The following is a 20,462-nucleotide window of genomic DNA, read 5'->3' on the forward strand; positions in this document are numbered from 1 at the left end:
TGGCTCAAAGGTAGAAGACAGAGGGTGGTAGTGGGAGGTTGTTTTTTTCAGACTGGAGGCCTGTGACCAGTGGAGTGCTACAAGGATCAGTGCTATGTGCACTATATTTTGTCCTTTACATAACTGATTTGGATGTAAGCATAAGAGGTATAGTTAGTAAGTTTGCAGATGACACCAGAATTGGAGGTGTAGTGAACTGCAAAGGAGGTTACTTCAGATTACAATGGGATCATGTTCAGATGGGCCAATGGGCTGAGGAGTGGCAGATGGAATTTAATTTAGATTAATGTAAGGTGCTGCATTTTGGGAAAGCAACTCTTAGCAGGACTTATACACTTCATGGTAAGGTCCTGGGAGTGTTGCTGAACAAAGGTGCCTTGAAGTGCAGGTTCATAGTTCCTTGAAAGATGTTGTGAAACTTGAAAGGGTACAGAAAAGATTTACAAGGATGTTGCCAGGGTTGGAGGATTTGGACTGTAGTGAGAGGCTGAATAGGCTGGGGCTGTTTTCCCTGGAGCGTCGGAGGTTGAGGGGTGACCTTATAGAGGTTTATCAAATCATGAGGGGCATGGATAGGATAAAGAGACAGTCTCTTCCCTGGGGTGAGGGAGTCCAGAACTAGAGGGCATAACATTAGGGTGAGAGGGGAAAGATGTAAAAGAGAACTAAGGGGCAATTTTTTCACAAGTGGGTGATACATATATGGAATGAGCTGCCAGAGAAAATGGTGGAGGCTAGTATGATTTCAGCATTTGAAAGGCATCTGAATGGGTAAATAATAGGAAGGGTTTGGAGGGATATGGGTCAGGTGCAGGCAGGTGGGACTAGATTGGGTAGGGATATCTGGTCGGCATGGACAGGTTGGACTGAAGGGTCTGTTTTCATGCTGTACATCTCTATGACTCTACATCCGCAGATTTCACTACCGCTGAGAATACAGTCAACAATTAAACCATGTTGGTCGCAGCTTAAAACCTACCACTTCAAAGACTATAAGGACTTTGAAACTGCACAGTCTTTCACCTTTCTGTTTGTAGCTCATTGCTGTCCTTTCTAAACTTTATACTTTTATTTGTGCATATGTTTGATATCATACTTTATTATATTTCTCGGATTTAACAAGACAGAAAATTTATCTGTAATTCACTCAAGAACACATTGGATTTAGCTCATTAATTTTGATTCTTACTGTATTGAAATTGAAATGTGATACCTATGTGCCAAAAAGAAGTAAAATATTCAACTGACTGAAGATATTAGAGGTTAGATGTTCAACCTTTGTCAATCTTGTCATAACAAAAAGACAAGGCCTAAAGTCATTGAATCAATGATCAACATGATTTATTATTTTATTAAAATAGTTTAAGTTAGATAAGATCTCCAATCTAATTTGGCAACTTATCAGTCTCAAAATTAATCTTTCACAAATGCTTTAATGCGATTTACAATTATAACACTAAGGTAATATTTAAGCTTAATTGAATTTTAAAACCTTGCAATCAATGTGCTAAACCTTTAAACAATCTATTTTATTCATGTTCTGCCACAGTAATTTAGTTCTGGATGTTATGCCTTTCACATAAGAGTAATTGTTCAAACCTCTCCCATATTCAATGCCGAATTTCATTTAAATGTCAAATTGCTAATAACACACTTTCTCAAGTTATTCAAACTGAAGCTAACTTAGCAGCATTTAAATAGTTTCCAAGCTGCATCTTGCAAAATTCTTCTTTAATTTTCAACAGGAGCTATAGTCTTAATGGAGACCGAATAATTATATGTGTAGCTGGAACTTGAACTGTATCACACAGTATCACAGAGTTGTTATAGCGCAGACGGATTCCATTTGGCTCATTGGTGTGCATTGACAGTCCAACAATCATCATGACTTAATGTCATTTTCCTGCATTTTCACCCTGCCCTTTCACATTATTTTTATTTAAATAAAAATTTAATGCTCCCTTGAAGGCTTCAATTAAACCTTCATTCACCACACTTCCAGACAATGCATTCCAAACATGAGACACTCATTGTGTAAAAAAGGTTTTTCCCACATCATTTTGGCATGTTTGAGAGTCTGTTTTAATATGTGCAGTCTCCCTTTTTACTGCATCAAAACTTCTCACAATATTTAAACCTTCTATCATATTTCCTTTCAAATTTCTCTTCTCAAAGGAGAATAATACCAATGGATCCTTATAATTGAAGTTTCTTGTCTCTAGAATCATTTTTGGAAAACTCTTCTTCATTCTCTCCAATGCATTTATATCCTTATAATTTGTCACTCAGAAATGTGGACTATACTCCAGCTGAAGTCCAATAAGTATCTTGCACACGTTCAATGTAGCCTCTTTGTTCTTGTACTCCATGCCCCTATCAATAAAGTCCACAATACTGCATGCTTCATTAGATATACTACTCATGTGTGCTATCACCTTCAGTGATCTATGCATATATTCTCATTTTCCTCAGTTCCTGCACCTCCTTAAGTGCTGCATCCCCTATTTTGTATTGTCCTGCCAAAATAGATCACCTCATACTTTTCTACATTGAATTTCATCTACAACTTATCAGTCCACTCCCTCAAATTGTCTATGTTCTTTTGGAGTTCTATACTGCTTTGTTTTCTCAGTTTACAATGCATCCAAGTTTTGTATCCATTTGAAACTTTGAAATAGCCCCTACAAACCAAGATTCAGATTACTGATACATATCCAGAAAAGTTAGGGTCGCAAAGCCAACACTTGGAGAACCCCGCTACAAACTTTCCTCAGCTGTAAAAATATCCATTGACCACTACTTTCCAATGACTTTGCATGACTTTATCATGCACTGTGAATTTTAGATCCACAATCCTTTTATTTGATGGGCTATTTGTTTTTCCAGAAGCTAGATGTGCGGCACTGTAATGACTGTCTTTTGAAAGTCAAAGTCTTATCCTCATCAAACTTTTCTGCTACCTCTTCATAAAGCTCTAGTCAGTTCGTTAAACACAATTAAACCTTCAGAAATCCATGCTGGCTCTTTCCAATCGGTTGATTGACTGGTTTATAATTTGCTTCATATGACAGCACTGTGTCATCAAAGAGACAATACAACTTTTGAAGCATTTATCGTATGTCACTGGGTACATTTTGTAGTTATTTAATGGAATAGAAATCCTGAGGTCTGGTTTAATAATCCAGAAATATGCCTTCACAATCTCATTATGATGGCTTACAGAGTTTAATTAAGTTAATAAAAAGCTCATATGAATAATTAAGTTACTGGATGGTCATTAAAAATTCAACTGGTGTAGACAAACTTACACAATAAGACATATCAAGCAATTTTCCAGAATCTTCCATCTTTATCCCCAGGTATGTTCTGTCCAGCAAAGATGGCAATACAATGGTATATTGGGAAGGAGTGGTCCTTTCCAAACATTGAACCTGAACTGTAAATTTATAAATCAATAGTCCTCTGAATGGAACACTGGAGGGAGTACTAAGGGTACCAAGGACGTGTATATTCTGAGCGGGGGACATTCAATTCCACGACAAAACAAAGCTCTGTAACATGACTACTGGCCTGAGTCCTAATGAACAGAAATGCAAGACTGGATGTGCAGCAGATGGTTCAAGAACCAGCATGGGGACAAACTTACTTGACCTTCTCTTCATCAATTTACTTGTCACAGATGCATCTGACCATGACAATAATTGTAGGACTGATCACCAGACAGTCCTTGCATTGTCAAAATTTCATCTTCTCACTGAGAATATTTTCTATCACATTGTGCCAGCACTTCTATTGCACTACATCTAACAGATGCATAATAAGTATAGCACCTTCAAATGTGAATCATCAGCAGTATGTTACAACTAAGTCAGGATGGCTGAACTGAATTAATAAATAATTTATTCTGTTTTTAAAACTCACCCAAACATGAAGATATTAACATGTTATCATTATTATTAACATATGGTTTACAAGGTACAAATATATACAACAAACTACTAGTGCAAAAGAACAACATAAACACCATTATCCAACACTTGCAAAGGAAGAGAGTAAAACTATGCAGAGAATCAGATCTTAAACTTGGCCATGTAATAAATAAGGGCAGGACAAAAACTTAATTTATAGATGGTTCAGGTGCTTGAAAACAGCTGAATGGCTATTTTCCACAAGAACAACTGTTAGTGGACTTTCTGACTTAGGGACCCTTGGGCTGTGGTGATAAGGAGTTTCAGTAGGCATCCAAATCAACAGCTCAACTTTGAATGAAAATATTTGAAAGAAAGGGAGAGAGGGGAAAGGCTTATTTCCCTTCACAGTGTTGCATCATGGTCAGTAATGATTTGGGATGATTGCATATTCTAAAAAATTGAATTTGTACTCCTGACTTGCACTCTCCAAACAGTGCACAATTGTGGTCATTCTCTTTCTGCTTGCTCATCGTCTATCTTTCTCATGTTACTCTTCCTTTAAAGAAGCATGATGTATATCTCATAATTATTATAGAATTGATTGTTGTGTAAATCTGTTTGCATTTGCTTGATCAGTATAAGTTGTGTTGGGAATGATGTTCCCTTCTGCATTGGTGTTGCATGGAAATGAAGCAATGCAATCAGAAAATCTTGATTAATTGATAGTCATTGATCCCAAAATACATTTCATTCTGCGAGATCATTTAAGTGTAGATAGTGGGGTGACAATGTGTTATGAGTCACTCCACAATTATGATAAACACTTTGAAATGGTTTCCTGTGTGCTATAGGGCAATGTCAGGCACTATACTTCTGACTAAAGTGAAATAGCAGTGATTGTGTCAACAGTGTTTGAAGGTGTTTTGTAAGTAAGTCATTAAACAATGGGAATTTTGGAGAAGTGGTTTGTTATAAGGATGATGTGGAGGTTCCAGTGTTGGCCCGGAATGGACAGAGTTAAAAATCACAGTCGAGAATGTGGTGCTGGAAAAGCATAGCCGGTCAGGCAGCATTCGAGGAGCAGGAAAATCGATGTTTCGGATATAAGCCCTTCATCAGGAATTAAGGGCTTATGCCCAAAACGTTGATTCTCCTGCTCCTTGGATGCTGCCTGACCTGCTGTGCTTTTCCAGCACTAGTCTCAACTCCGATCTCCAACATCTGTAGTCCTCACTTTCTCCAAAGTTAAAAATCACACAACGTTAGGTTATAGTCCAACAGGTTTACTCTAAGCTGGTGTTGTGTGATTTTTAACTTTATTATATGGATGCAATCATTAGCATGCCCCATGAATGCCTTTATTGCTACTTTTGTCCAAGGAATGGATGGAATATTATGTGGAAGTAAAGGTTCCCTCTGTTGCTGGAGTTGGCAAGTTTGGCATGACTCATGCATTCATAAGTCATTGAATGTCTGGACTTTTTCCTGAGCAGTGGGTCCCTTGTGTAACATGGAAAAGGTATAAATGCTTTGTGATGTAATACTTTTGATTTTAGGACTTGTTTCTTTGAAAATTCCTTGTCATGTTGACTCGCATTTGTCTTTAAATGACCAAAATGAACTAATCTTCTAAGGTACTTTTTCAATACTATGAGGGCATCCCTATATAATGGTCTTTTGCAGCTCTCATAGTGCTTAGCTTCAACAGTTGGTAATTGCAACCCTACACACTGGCTCTGGCCAAAGTGAAACAGATCAACTTTGAGATCATCAGTAATGCAATGTCTAGAGCATCCTCATATAGAACAAGAAAAATGTGTGGTTGGGGTAAACTGCTTAGTCAAATATCAGATGTAATCATCCTAGTATCTTGCTTATATCTGACTTCAATTGTTGCACATTTACAAGAAAATGCTGCAAGAGTGGTGATGCACTTAATAATATATCATAGCAGATCATTTTTAGTGGCGTTTGATCTATTAACAGCATTATTTTCTGACCAAGAAAGGAGGTCTAAAACTGTCTGATGCTGAGTACTGGGCTAATGTGCCATGTCCTGTATTGGAATTGTTGACTTGTATGGATGTCAGGGCTTTTGACCCAAAAGCAATAGGCTTTCCATTTTGCAAAAGACATACGTGGACTTATTTATATGCATTGACTTTGAGAATCATGTCTTTCCTAGGGTTCAGGTACTGCATTAGCAAAATTGTGTCAACAGAGCCTGCTTGAGAGAATCAAAGATGTATTAATGGTTATCATATTGCCATACATAAGGGATATCCTTCTGGAACAAATCTTTTCAATGGACATACCTATTCCCTAAAGTTGGGAATATCCCACGAGAGGAAGTTATGAAGTCCAAATCAGACCCTCTTTATCATGTGCAGTTGGCAAATGTTTAAAATCTTCGAACTTACTTCCTTTAGAACAAATATGTTGGGTGGAGTAAATGGACCAAAAATGTTTCTCTAGTTGATGTTGCCTTGCACTTGCTGCTATAAAATACCAAAGTCCTGGCTTAATGATAGCCCAAATGGTAACTGTAAAATTAAAAGTGCAATCCAAATGGTGTCCTGAATGTTGTGAGTTTCTGAGATTCTTCTGTGAAGTGGATGGACATGATTCACGTCTAGCTTGGCTGCAGAAAATTCAAGACCGAATTCCTGCAGTGTTAGTATTTTATTTGGGCACATTTTCAAATGAAAGGTTGAGACACATTGGATAAAGAAATACTTTCACAATGCCATCTTTCTTTAAGATGCGTATGATGGAATCACATTAATCTGTATGACGATCAAGCTACAGATGATATCATTTACATAAGAAAATAAAATGTCAGAGCAGGAGTAGGTTGTTCTGGCTCTCAAGCTTGCCATATCATTTGATAAGATTAAGGATGATTTGTCGTTGGCCTCAGCTCCTCTTTCATTCCTGTTCAACATAGCTATGAATACTCTCCATAACTTTCTGGGGTAGAAGATTTGAGACATTTAAAACCCTCTGAGGGAAGAAATCCTTTTACATCTTAGTTTTAAATGAGTGTTCCCTGATTCTGTAACAATGTCCCCGAGATCATGATTTCCCAACTAGCGAAAGCATCTTCTCAACATCTCCCCTGTCAAGCCCCCTCTGAATCTTGAATGCTTCAATAAAATCACCCCTCATTTTTCTAAATGCTGGTGAATAAAGACCTAATTTGTTTAACCGCTCTTGATAAAGACAACTCCTTCATCCCAGGAATCAACCTTGTATTTCCCTTTAAAACTGCTCAATGCCAGATTATAATTTCATAAATACAAGGGCCAAAACTGTACAAAGTACTCCAGGTGCAGCCTCACAGTTGGAACAAGACTTCTCTATTTTTAAATTCCAAGTCCCTGGCAATAAAGGCCAAAACTCCCATTAGCCTTCTTAACTTCATTTTGTGTTTTATGCACAAGGATAAACAAATCGCTCGATGCTGATTTTTTTGGAACCCCTGTCCATTTATGTAATAGTCTAGCTTTTGATTCTTCCTGCCAAAGTACATAACTTCACACTTTGCTGCATTCCCATCACTGAACCCATCTATACCCCTTTGAAGATTTCTTACATCTGTATGACAAATGTGACCTCCCAACTATTTTTGTATTATTAGTAAATCCAGATACATTACCTGCTGACCCCTCAATCAGTTATATAATAACTAATTATCACTCATTTAAAACTGAGATGTAAAGGGATTTCTTCCCTCAGAGGGTTTTAAATGTCTCGAATCCTCTCCACTTATCATGCCATTCTGACCTGGAAATGATCCATTAGTCCCAACATTGTATCTTCTGTATGTTAAACAAGTCTCAATCCATGCTAATACATTACTCCTAACACCATGAGCTCCTATCTTGTGCAATATCTTTTTTATGTGGCATCTTTTTGGATGCTCTCTTGAAATTCAAATACACTACATCCACCAGTTACCCTTTGTCAACTCTGTGCATTATATCCTCAAGGAACTTCAGCAAATTTATCAAACAGGATAACCCTTTTCATAAAACCATATTGACTCTGTTTAATTGCATTAAGTGTTTATACATGTTCTGCTATTTCTCCTTGAATATTTTCTCAACAACAACTTGCTCCATTTTGTTCAGTTTTGCCTGAAGCATCTCCTGAATTTGCACAGTGCATCTCCTTGGAAGATTAATAAATGTGGCTGCACCATACTTGAATTCCACTATTGCTTCACCCTTAAAATTGCTAATCCTGTCAATGAAGTCGGGGTATAGCTGTTGGAAATCTTTGACTGATTTCGTTGCATCAGACCTATCTTTCCACACTGTGGATGCTTTGTGACTACACTGAGTTTTGTCTATTATGATAGTGTTGTCACTGCTGGACAATTGGTATCTACCAGTGCGAACATTCTAAGAAAATAGATGCTCTTGTCCATCAGAATTGGGATGTTATTCTGCCACCATATGGAATTTGTGATCCAATATGCACTGAGGGCCAGTCTCTTGTAGTTGTACCATGGAGCATCACTTTTACTGAGGTATGTATCCTTCATGGAGTTTTAATATGTTGGCACTAACTCTTGCATCAACCAGCATTTTCAGGAAATATGATGAAGGTAGATAGAATTATTGACATTTATGGAACAACCTTGATTATCTGAATGAGACAAGCAGGGAGTATTTTGTTCGGATATTTGATTGCTTGGATAACAGATAACATTTTTATGGGACCTTGAGATCTTGTTCGGATAATCCAAAATTTGGATTATTGATGTTCGGATAACCGAGGTTATTCTGTACTGTCTTTGATTTATGCGATTAACAATATGAATAATTCGATCATCTTCTGAAATTTGCCTTTTGAACTGAGGAAAGGTCACTTGACCTGAAACATTAGCTCTGATTTCTCTCCACAGTTGTTGCCAGACCTGCTGAGTTTTTTCAGCAATTTCTGTTTTTGTTTGTGATTTAAAGTATCCGCAGTTCTTTCGGCTTTCACTCCGCAATCAGATTTCCTGCCCGTGCATAACTAATATTCTTTGATACTACATGATTTGCAGATGTGACAAAAAGCTGGGCAGCTTCTGCGTTGGTGTGACAACTCACATGTGTTACTATTTGGTTTGGATTAGTGTGGTTTGGTTTGGCGTGGTTGGGATTTGTTTGGTTTGGTGTGCCTTAATAATAGTATTGGGGGCTGCACCCAAAGTCTCTAACTGCATTGGTCTGACACTTTGACTTCACGTTTACCTCCATCTTCAAGCAATACATCAAAGGTATGACCTTGATTCTTTTTAGCTCAAAACATCTTTCCTGAACATTTTCATCATTCTGAGGTGATTGATAAATTGATGAGCCCTTCTGAATGTTCTGCTTTCAAAAGTTAGACTTGTGGCCTTCTTACATATGAACAGAATCAGGATTGAAGTCATTATGAAGCGTTCTTCATGCTTTTGGGATGGGTTAAAACTAACTCAAAAGGAATATGGGAACCAGAAGTTAATATGATTGCAGTACAAAATGCTGTGAGGTGCTGCTCACGCTACAACAGAGAATCGTAAGTTAATAGTTGAAATTGGAATAAGGGTGAAAGTAATGAAAGATAGAAAATGGTAAAATAAGAGGGGTTGGCTTTTTTTATTAAGAAGAGTATTGCAGTCCTGCAAAATGGGGATGTTTCTAAGAATTCAAGGACTGAACCTATTTAACTAGAACTAAAGAATAAGAATGGGTATATTTTCTCCATCAAGTAGATGTTGTCTGTTATGGACCAGACCAAACACCCTCAAAATATTTTAAGAAGGTAGCTTAAATTCTAATTTTTCCAATTTTAAAAGTAAATGTGAAGTGCATGTTCCAGATGTGATACAATTGGTCAAAGTACTTGACATTAAGCAAAACACAGCTGAAAATGTGTTGCTGGAAAAGCGCAGCAGGTCAGGCAGCATCCAAGGAACAGGAGAATCGACGTTTCTCCTGTTCCTTGGATGCTGCCTGACCTGCTGCACTTTTCCAGCAACACATTTTCAGCTCTGATCTCCAGCATCTGCAAATCTCATTTTCTCCATTTAGCAAAACACAGTCTATTTCAAACACTACAGTTACAATACAAACAAAAGCAAAAGCAATTTAGAATAGCTTAACTATTGGAAGACTTAATCGAATAAAAGATATAGTGCCTATTACCAACTAACTGTTCCACTAACATTCCATAAAGACACCCCTTTTTATGCAGATTCTTACACGCAGTTCTCCACTCCAGATGGAAACAACATCTAGGGAGATTTCAGAGAAAGCAGCAGTTAGGAATCATTTACTGAAACTTCCAACTTTTCAGGGGCACCAAACAGCTTCTGACTGCTAAAGCTAAAGAAAACCCAGAAAGCCTGGTCTGTGAGAGCTGGCCACCCCCCTTCCATTGTTCCAACTGTTTCTAAAAAACTATATCTTTCATAGCAGCTACTTGAAGTCTCAGCCCAGCTAAAAGACATTCCATGCCAAGATGATGATTACGTTCCACTCTGAGAGGAATAGTCATGCCAAAAATTGAAAAACATTTTGTAAAGAGCTTTTTCAGCTTTTCTGAGAGTTTGATCATCTTTATGATTCTGCTAGTCATGTTAGTGAGAGATTCTTCCAAGATTTATAAGCAAGAAACACAGATAGGGGTGATCCTGATGACAATATTAGCACCAGGGTGAGTTTCATCATTTCATGAAGAAAATCGTGTCATATCTGATTCTACAGTGCTTAATATAATTAATCAAGATTGCACGAGTAAACTTCCAAATCAGACCAAACTAAATCCTTCCGAGGGTGATGCCAGTTTCTGGGACCAGTGGTGTTCATACTACTGAGGATTTGATGGATGTTCCAGTGTTTTACTAGGTGGTCACAATTACTTTTCAAATGCAAAAAACAATGAGTCTGATGCAATGACACAAAATTACAGTGAACATGAAACTCTACATAAGCTGAAAAAAATAGGTTGTTAATGGGCTGTTACATCAAGATGAAGATAGGTGCGTGCTCATTGACCGGGTGACACTACTGCTTGACCAAACTTGAGTAGTCTTATCTCTTTGATACATTTAAAGTTACATTATCAACTGAACTTTAACAATAGGTGCCATGTTGACCCAGATAATGCATAGAAGGTGTGAGGTGTAAACGGGTATAAGTCTGTGTGTGTGTGTGTGTGTGTGTGTGTGTGTGTGTGAGATAGCCGTGTTTGGTATCCATGGGGATTGCCTTAACCGGGACCATGGGTTCATGACACACTACAGGTGACCCTACTGCACTGCGGACACACACACTCCTACAGACCCATGCACTCACGCAGATCCTCTTTCATACACAAGTTCGCTCTCATACACTCACACATATACTCACACACATACCTTCTCACAGACCTATACCCCTTTACACTCACACTCACACACATACATGTAATGGACACTCATGCCCCCCCCCCGCACACACACACACACACATTCACCCATATAAGTTTGTTGGGTGAATTTATACTTAGAGAATTACATTTTATTTTGCTCAAAAACTGCATGAATCCATGTAAGATTCTGTAAATCCCTTTTTAAAATTAGAATCAGTCTGAACATTGAGGCACAGACAGCCTCACACAGGGCAGCTCACACCATCAATGCATTATCTGGGACAACATGGCACTTACTGTTAAATTTCACTTGAGAATGTAATGTTAAAAATGTTCTGGGATTTACATGTGAAAGAACTGAAACCAACATGGTCATTCTAAAAGATGAGAGACTTAACAAAAAATCCAAGTCTTTTTCAATATATAATTTCATTTACATGACACTGTAAACTTTTGCTATAAATTCTGTGCCTTACAATCTTATACTTCACACCACCTGATGAAGGGGCAGTGCTCTGTAAGCTAATGCTTCCAAATAAACCTGTTGAACTATAACCTGGTGTGGTGTGATATTTAATTTTGTTGAAAAACTGGGCATGTCATGCTCCTGCACCGCTTGTGACTTTGCAGCTTTTGTATAGGCCATGTGTTAGTCCAGGACCATTGAACTTACCCAAACTTTATACGTCACTGGATCCAACATCACATTGACTATGCCTCTTACACATTCAGGGCCATTCTCATACTACCTACACCAAACTTTGTCCTCTGAAGTAATCTGTCTCCCTTGCTTATCAGAATTTTCTGTCCAGCATTGATGTTCCTCATGCTGTTTTAGGAAGTTCAAATTTAATCTGTTGCAGAGTCTTCTCCCCATTAGCAACTCTGCTGGAGTTCTCCCTGTAGTTGCATGATGGTCCCATAATCAAATTGAAACTGGGATAGTTTGGTTTCAAATGAAACTGTTGGGTGTTTCTTTAAGACTGGCTTCAGAGAGTCTCTCTTCTTAGGTCAAACTGTTTTAATTCAAATTCTCTTTCTTGCCTCCATTCTGCACTTTTCCTCTCTTTCTTGCTTTTGGAATTCTAGTTGTAGCCTCTTTCATTCCAATTGTATATTTACCAAAGCTGTTTTATCTGTGTCTAATTCAATTTTAGGTTGTTGGCCACTCGTCTTTGAAGTCCTTACTTTGAGGCATGCAGTCAAAATTCTATCTTGAAATATACAGCAACACACCAGAAAGACAAGAAAACTATGCTAACATTTCCAGTTATGTCTAGGGAATAATATAGTTGCTATTTCCAATTCTCTCAATAATCTATGGACTCATTGCTGGATGTAAGCAGCCAAGTATCTGTTACAGCCAAATCAGGAAAAACAAGTTTCTAAATTTCACACAGTAGAGTTTGAACACAAGAGTGTGGTGATCATACTGGCTGTATGAAATAAGTCAGCAAAATTTATTAATTAACAAATAAAGAGCTTTATTATTAAAACTCATTCAAGCAAAGATACAGAAAGGATTAAAAACAGATGTGTAATGTAAGTTTATCCAATCTGGTAATAATACAAAAGAACAACACACACACAGTCCTGTCAGATGTGCAAGACAGTGAAGCTGAATTTTCCAGTTTTGTGACAGGGTGCTTTGTTGTGTGAGATTCATGGTGTCCAGTCTACTCAGTGTCCAGTCTTCTCTCATGCAATCTTTAACTCTTCATCTCATTAGTTCTGCAACTGGCCTCTCTGGTGTCTATCATATGGAATTGTACAGCTGGAGGGGTTTTAATGCATGCAGTTGTTGGGACTTTGTGATGTTTGCTCTGCTGGTGCCTTATCATAACTCCAGCTATGCATCACTTCAGACATTGAAGTCCAGGAACTGAGCTTCACAACATACTCCAGCACCATTATCACAAATTAAATGGCCCAGAACAGGAAGTTAGCTCCTTAGCTCTTCAACAGAAGATGTTGGCGGACAGGGGATAGAAAACAGGACTTTCTTGCCAACTGCCAAAGGAAAACAACACCAACTAAATGTAGCCAACATGGACTGAAATAGCTGCCCAGGCCAGAATAGTGTCCCAAGGAAAATGCAACATTGCAGAAAGTGGGTTAATAATCTTCTCTAATTCACAAGGTTAAGTGCCACCATTTTTATTCTTCCACTTCATGCTCTAACAGGCAATACTTACCTTAACTAAGCCACTGCACATACTTTGCATCAATATTCATGGACACACCAACTCTATTGCATTCGTCATGTCCGCTCAACAACACTGACCAACTACATCCTCTCAAATTACAAACCCTTCCTGTCCTCTGCACTTCCTACATGCTCAATGAAGACACCTCATGACCTCCATCTGCTCTTCCATCCATTGGCATCAAATTCCATCCCTCCCTTTACATCGTTGCAGGAAGAATCAGTTCTGTCTCTGGACTGATATATCCACAACACCTGAACTAACATACTCTTTATCCACAAACTAGTTGCACTTAAGGAAGTGGAAACTTCTGCTCAGTAAAACTCTGCCAAGTAACAAGTACAATTAAGAAAAAAAAGTATTAAAGGATTGTGTAGATGTTTGATTTACAACTGAAGGGCCACTTGTTGCAGAAGCTTCTGACACTGGGGTTTCTTCCTGGGGTATTCACTCTGCAGTTGTGGCTGCAATGCTTCTTTTCTACTTTCAGAAATGGTAGATTGCTGGACTGGAATCAGATAAGCCCCTTGACTGACTGTGGTGGTACCCCTTGATTGACTGTCATTGCACTGATCTCAACTAAGGTCTGGTCCCCTTTCACTTTCAGACATGGCCCTTTGTTTGAAACACACGCAGTGTTTGCCATGCTGGCACATGATGTAGATTTAAGACTGATGTAGCATGGCGTCATACATCAAAGCATTTCCATCACCTTGATCGTTTAGTGCTCTAAACTCAGAAAATTGCTATCTCTTCCTTTTACTAAAATATGATGCAAACCACAGTGACTGAAAGTGTCCACTTAAGAAATGAAGCAACAGCCATAAGATGCATGTGATGTGTCTGTGTCTCTGCCCACAAAGACAACTGGCAGAACCATGTGGGACCTGGATACCCTGAGCTCCAAAATGAAGTCCTGAAGAGATGAAGTGGTGTATGAGTTAACCTGAGAATAATCCTGAAGTTGTGGTGATACTGGCATGTTGCTGATTCTAACTTTCTCAAGGAAAGGATGGAGGAGGAAAATGTCCTGGAATTTGCAGGGGCATTGTTATAAAGACAAAGTTAGGTAAAGGCCTGGAAAAGCAAGCAGTGAGCCTTCGCTGGGGAAAGCAGAGCAGGTAACCGCTCTGAGTTTTGTGTTGGGAATTGGCATCACCTAATTTCTTGGGGAAGGAGACAAAAAAATTGGAAGTTGCATCGAATTTTGGCTCATAATTGGATGCAAATGCATGGAATTAAGATAATAGCTGCTAACTGGGAAGATTCTAAATTTACCATTTAAACCTTAAGTGGGAAATCAGAAATTTTTTTTTGGCAAAATTCTTGACTTTTTCATTTTCACCGTATTTTCCACATTTTGTCATTGGCTGCACCACTTAAGGGAATTAAAAATTCTGCCCAGTAAAACTCTGCCAAGTAGCAAGTACAATTAGGATTAAAAAAAAGTATTAAAGGATTGTGTCGGTGTTGATTTACAACTGAAGGGCCACTTGCTGTAGAAGCTGCTAATACTGGAGTTTCTTCCTGGAGTAGTCACTATGAAGTTGTGGCTGCAATGCTTCTTTTCTTCCTTTAGATACAGTAGATTTGTTGCAGCAACAAAGACAATGGGTCAGCTTTGATCAGAGACCTTTCAAAAAAAAGAGGAGCAAGTCTGTTTCCATTCTATCCTTTAACATCTTCCTTTCTGTTAGATTGAAATCTGGTAACTTTTTTTTACCAGCTGGGTCACTTGACCTCCCTTCAAGAGTTTAACAGACTATGCATACATATTATATGCAATTGTTTGCATCCTCTGATATGCTTCATTTAGCCAGCATTGGTACTCTGGTTTAATGGTAATGAGTGAGGGACAGGACATGAATTTACAGATAGTGGTGAAATGAATTTTTGTGCTGCTGATTGTCCAAATAGCCCATATTTACCTAATTTTTTGATCAGTTCTTACTCTATCCAATTTAACACTGAGAAAGTACAGCACGGGCAGATAGACGATATTGCTTCATTACCTGAATAATTGCAAATGGAAACAAACACTTTGTGGTCATGAACACTGGAATTCCCTACCTAATGGCAGTGTCGAAGTAGCTTCCCCAGATGGTTTGAAGCAATGCAAGAAGCTGCCTTGTGACCATTTTTTAGTTGGCAATAAACAATAAATGCTAGTGTTGTCAGCACTGCCCACATCAAGTGAATGAATAGATGTTAGAAAAGCATCTACAAATTAGTAAATATTGCTTTCTGTCTTAAACGATTTGATGTGTAGCTTATCAAAAACGTTTTGTATCAAAATCACCACTTCAGAAGAATTGTGATCTATGTTGACATCCTTTCATCTATTGCACCTTTTTGATTGAATTTTGTGAATCATGTTTAAAGAGTGATTTGTGGTAATTTTAGTTCAAAAGCAGGCCTGGGAAATTTATTGGCCCTATCAAGGTTGGAAGCAAGAAAATGAATCTGTAGGTTTACATTGTTTTATTTCGTGCTTCAGCAACCTTTTAATCTTTAACTGCATGTTTTAATTCAGATTAATCAAATTGCTGTGTTACTCTGTTCAAATCAAGAGGTCTGATTGCACTTACCAAAAACAAAATAGGTCTGAATGGAACAAGAAATAAAACCCTTTTTTTTTCTCTGCAGAGAGTCAAACCATTTAGGAGTCTCCAAGGAAAATTCAGCAGTAGATTTGTGTTTTCATCCTGTAAGAAAAGCAGCTGCTGATGCAGCATCTTCTAGATGTGCTCAGTATTTATCTGAAGCAAATTAACTTGTGGAAAGCATCACCTACATCCTGATAAACAGAATATAGGCAGTAATAGGCAAAGCTGCCAGAAGACAGATCTTAATAAATAGGTAAAAGAAAAGTGATGTTATGTAAATTTACAATTAAGCTAAATGTCAGAACAAAATTGTTTTAATTTTTAAAGTTATGCGATTTCACCTGATTTCATGGACATAATCTTTGGTATAGTGGCAGCATTCCTACCTTGAGCCAGAAGGTACACAATCCAAACATTTCTCCAATCCTGTAAATGAACTCCAGGGCTCTCACTGTGAATTCTGATATGACAACCATCAAGGATTGTCACGTTTGGTGAGTATGGGTTTTGGAAGCCCATTAAAATCTTCTGTTCCATAGTACTAAATACATTTTTTTGGCCGTTTGACTCTGGAAATGTTTCAGTCTTTAAACTGTTAGTTAGAATGAAAACCCCTTCATAATATCAAGTAACAAGAATGACAAATGACAAATAGTGAAAGGTATTCTGTTGAGGCTTTCATTCTCAGTAAGTGTAATTTGCTTGCTGCAGTGAAGTCGCTGTCATTATTTCTGATCCTGTCTTGCAGAATACATGAGATGGCCTTGGTTGAAGGAAATCCGGGGGAGGTAGAGTCACAGCTCTGATGATCACATCACCAGTAGAAGCTGGAATTTTCCCTCAACCAGCAATATTTCCAAGATGGTGAAGGGCCTCCTGCCCTGACCTCTATGCACAAGGTGATCTTGTGCCAGCTAGCCAATTAATGTCTGACAGGTCAGGTCACTGAAGACTCTGCACTTCAGAACTTAAAACAGCAACTATGTTCTCAAATGATGTGTCAGGTGACAGGTTTGCCTTTCCTTTGGGAATTATGAGAGCTAAATATAATTGGGTAAGGGTGAGCCACCTTAAAGGGGCCACAAGAGAAACATCAGGTAAGCATGAGGGGTGGTTGTACCTTCCAAGCAACAGACTGTATGTATGAATTTCTGTTCAAGCTGCAGCTAATTCTGTGGGCTCCTCTCTAGACAGTCATGTGAGATTAATTATTCTATTTTCTCAGACAGATCAATCACTGTACCATAGAGCTGCTAGTTCCAACTCTGAGATGGAGAAGAGGATGCAGCATGTCATTAGCTGCCACCCTTAACCCTTTGTCAATCCAGACTCTTTTACCGTGGTAGTTGTGTGTTCAGGAATAGACTTGCACCAACAGAGCATACGGCAAAATTTGCCCCTGAAATGTGCATGTGTGCAATCATTGACTTTAAACAACAATGATAGTCCACAGATAATACCAATCCAAAATTCACACTGATCAATTCTTACTTGAGCACTGCTTGAGATAAACTACCATGGGAGAATATTATTAGTCATTTGAAATGAACATCTCAAGATCAAACACCCACAATGAGAGAGAAATGCAGGGGAAGAGGAACAACCAAACTTGAGACAGAGTCATAGAGTCATAGAGATGTACAACATGGAAACAGACCCTTTGGTCCAACCCGTCCATGCCAAGTAGATATCCTAATGCAATCTAGTCCCGTTTTCCAGCACTTGGCCCATATCCCTCTAAACTCTTCCTATTCATGTTCCCATCCAGATGCCTTTTAACTGCTGTAATTGTACCAGCCTCCACCACTTCCTCTGACAGCTTATTCCATACATGTACCATCCTCTGCATGAAAAGGTTACCCCTTAGATGCCTTATATGTCTATCACCTCTCACCCTAAACCTATGCCCCTCTAGTTCTGGACTCCCCCACCCCAGGGAAAAGACTTTGTCTATTTATCCTATCCATGACCTTCATGATTTGATAAACCTCTATTAGATCATCCATCAGCCTCCAGAGAAAACAGCCCCAGACTATTCAGCCTCTCCCTATAGCTGAAATCCTCTAACTCTGGCAACATCCTTGTAAATCTTTTCTGAACTCTTTCAAGTTTCACAGCATCTTTCCAACAGGATCTTTGGACTATGGGAGGAAACCTGAGCACCCAGAGGAAACCCACATAGAAGCTGGAAGAATGTGCAAAGTCCACACAGACAGTCAGCCGAAGATGGAATCAAACCCAGGTCCCTGGCGCTGTGAGGATGCAGCGCTAACCACTGAGCCACTGGGCCATCCCAGCAGAGCTGTAGTTGGAGCCAGGTGTGGTCAGTGGTATGCACACCCTCTCCCCCTCACCTTGGCCCCTTCCTTGTATCCCCCCTCACCAGTTGTAGGAGAACTGTAGTTGGAGCTGGGCATGGTTGGTGATCTCCACCCCCTCTCCGTGCACACCTCCCTGTGCCCCCTTCTCTATGCCCCACTCCCTGTGATCCCCCCACTCACCAGTTGTAGGAGAGATGTAGTTGGAACCAGATGTAGTTAACGGTCTCCACCATGATAATATCTGTACAGAAGTCTGGGCCTAGGAGAAGGCAGATGGTTTTCACCATGGTCAGATGTTTGGGTTTACTTCTGGACAGACTGATCACCGTAAACTGTTCATCCAGATCTAACATCACCAGCTCTGAGGCTAAACACCAAAAGTGCTACTTTCTGATGGAAAAATGACTGTCCTCTGCTGAAGAGTTCAGAAATTCTAATCTCAGGGCCCTGGCTTTTAAGGGAAAGGTGACCAAAGTGCATTGATCTCTTGTGCAGATATTGAGACAGTTTCCATGCATGGAGGAAGTGTAACTTGAAAGAGTCCATTTACAACTTCAAAGATGAATATTTAAGGCAATCTGGTCTACCCTAATTTTGCAACAATCTAGAAGAAATTTACAACCAGGAGGAGACAGAAAATCTCAGAAAAATCATGGTTTCTGGGATAGTTGCTATGGCTGCTTCTGCACATACTTTGCCTAAAATACTTACAATATCTGAGCTTATTGATTCCAAAAGTTAATTGGAAGTACTTGGTCTGGTCTCCAAGTAAGTCCACCCCCAGTGCTTGCAAGGTGCCAAATATGGTAAACTCCTAGGATTGTGATATTAATGGACCATCATTCATACTGCTTCTGGTACTGGTACCTGATGAAGCTTTATGCAATGACAAGCATGAAATAGTTCAGTTGGCCTTCAAGGACAAAACTCCACTTCAAACCTCAATCACTTCAACAGATGTGACTGACTCACTCATTTCCCTATTTCCAGAGACTCATCAAGAACCAGCTAGAAGTAAGAGATCAGAGTATGAGGTGTGAGATTTTAGATTCAAAAATGAAAGCCTAGTGGTAAATAATTGTAATATCATGCATAAGTAAACATTGCCTTTGTCAGCCAACAAGTGTGTGGACTGTTTCGTTCCAGCAACAGTATGTGGACATCAGGTGGCAGTGTTTGTATAGTGATAAAATTAGTTCCTCTTGAAAGAGATGAAGTTTCAGCCTTGGGGAACAGTATCCATGTCTGGCTAATGATTGTGATCTTAGCTATTTTAAAGATAGTTCTATTGAGCGCAGTTGTTCATCATTTCCTGCCATCTCTCCCAAGCTGCAAGCAATATTTTATTGGTAAACACGTCATCTTCCTCTTTGTCCCTGACATGATCTGGTGCTAGTGGTGGTGGCCTTGAACATTCTTTTTCTCAGTCATCTTGAGTCTCAAAGGATTAAACCTTTCTGAAGTACCGAGTTTCACAATATGCACCAAGAAACAGGACACAATAGTTCTTAAGCTTATTGTCAGGTTAATATTGCAGGCCCCCACCCAGATTTGTCAAGCACTTCCAAGTATAAACAAGTCACATTGATTTGCTCCAAAACAGCTATGGGTCTGCTGAATAATACACTAATTAAAGTGAATTCCTAACAGCTTATAAAATTAAGCCTTCGCTGTTGAATGAGAACAATAAATGTGATCCTGTATTGGATACAATCCTTTATGAACTGTGTACATTCACTGCTTTTCAGGGTTAATTGTTGCACAATGAATTGAGAAACCTTAAATAGAACATCACATCAATTAACTGATTTTTAAATTTGGATTCAATCTTTTTCCTTTTTTTGCTTTCTTTCAGTGGCTTGTCCTATTAAAGCTCTGAAAATGCACACATTTTTGGCTACTTTACTCTGACAGTAAGTTGTAAATGATGTCCGTTTAATGGCTGTCACAGGTTGTATGCAGAGTGTGAAGGCAGAGGTAGAGAGGACATGAAAATGGCAACCCAGCTAGTACCTAAGGGTTCAATAG

This window comes from Chiloscyllium plagiosum, chromosome 20, assembly GCF_004010195.1.
Source record: "Chiloscyllium plagiosum isolate BGI_BamShark_2017 chromosome 20, ASM401019v2, whole genome shotgun sequence".
NCBI lineage: Eukaryota > Metazoa > Chordata > Chondrichthyes > Orectolobiformes > Hemiscylliidae > Chiloscyllium > Chiloscyllium plagiosum.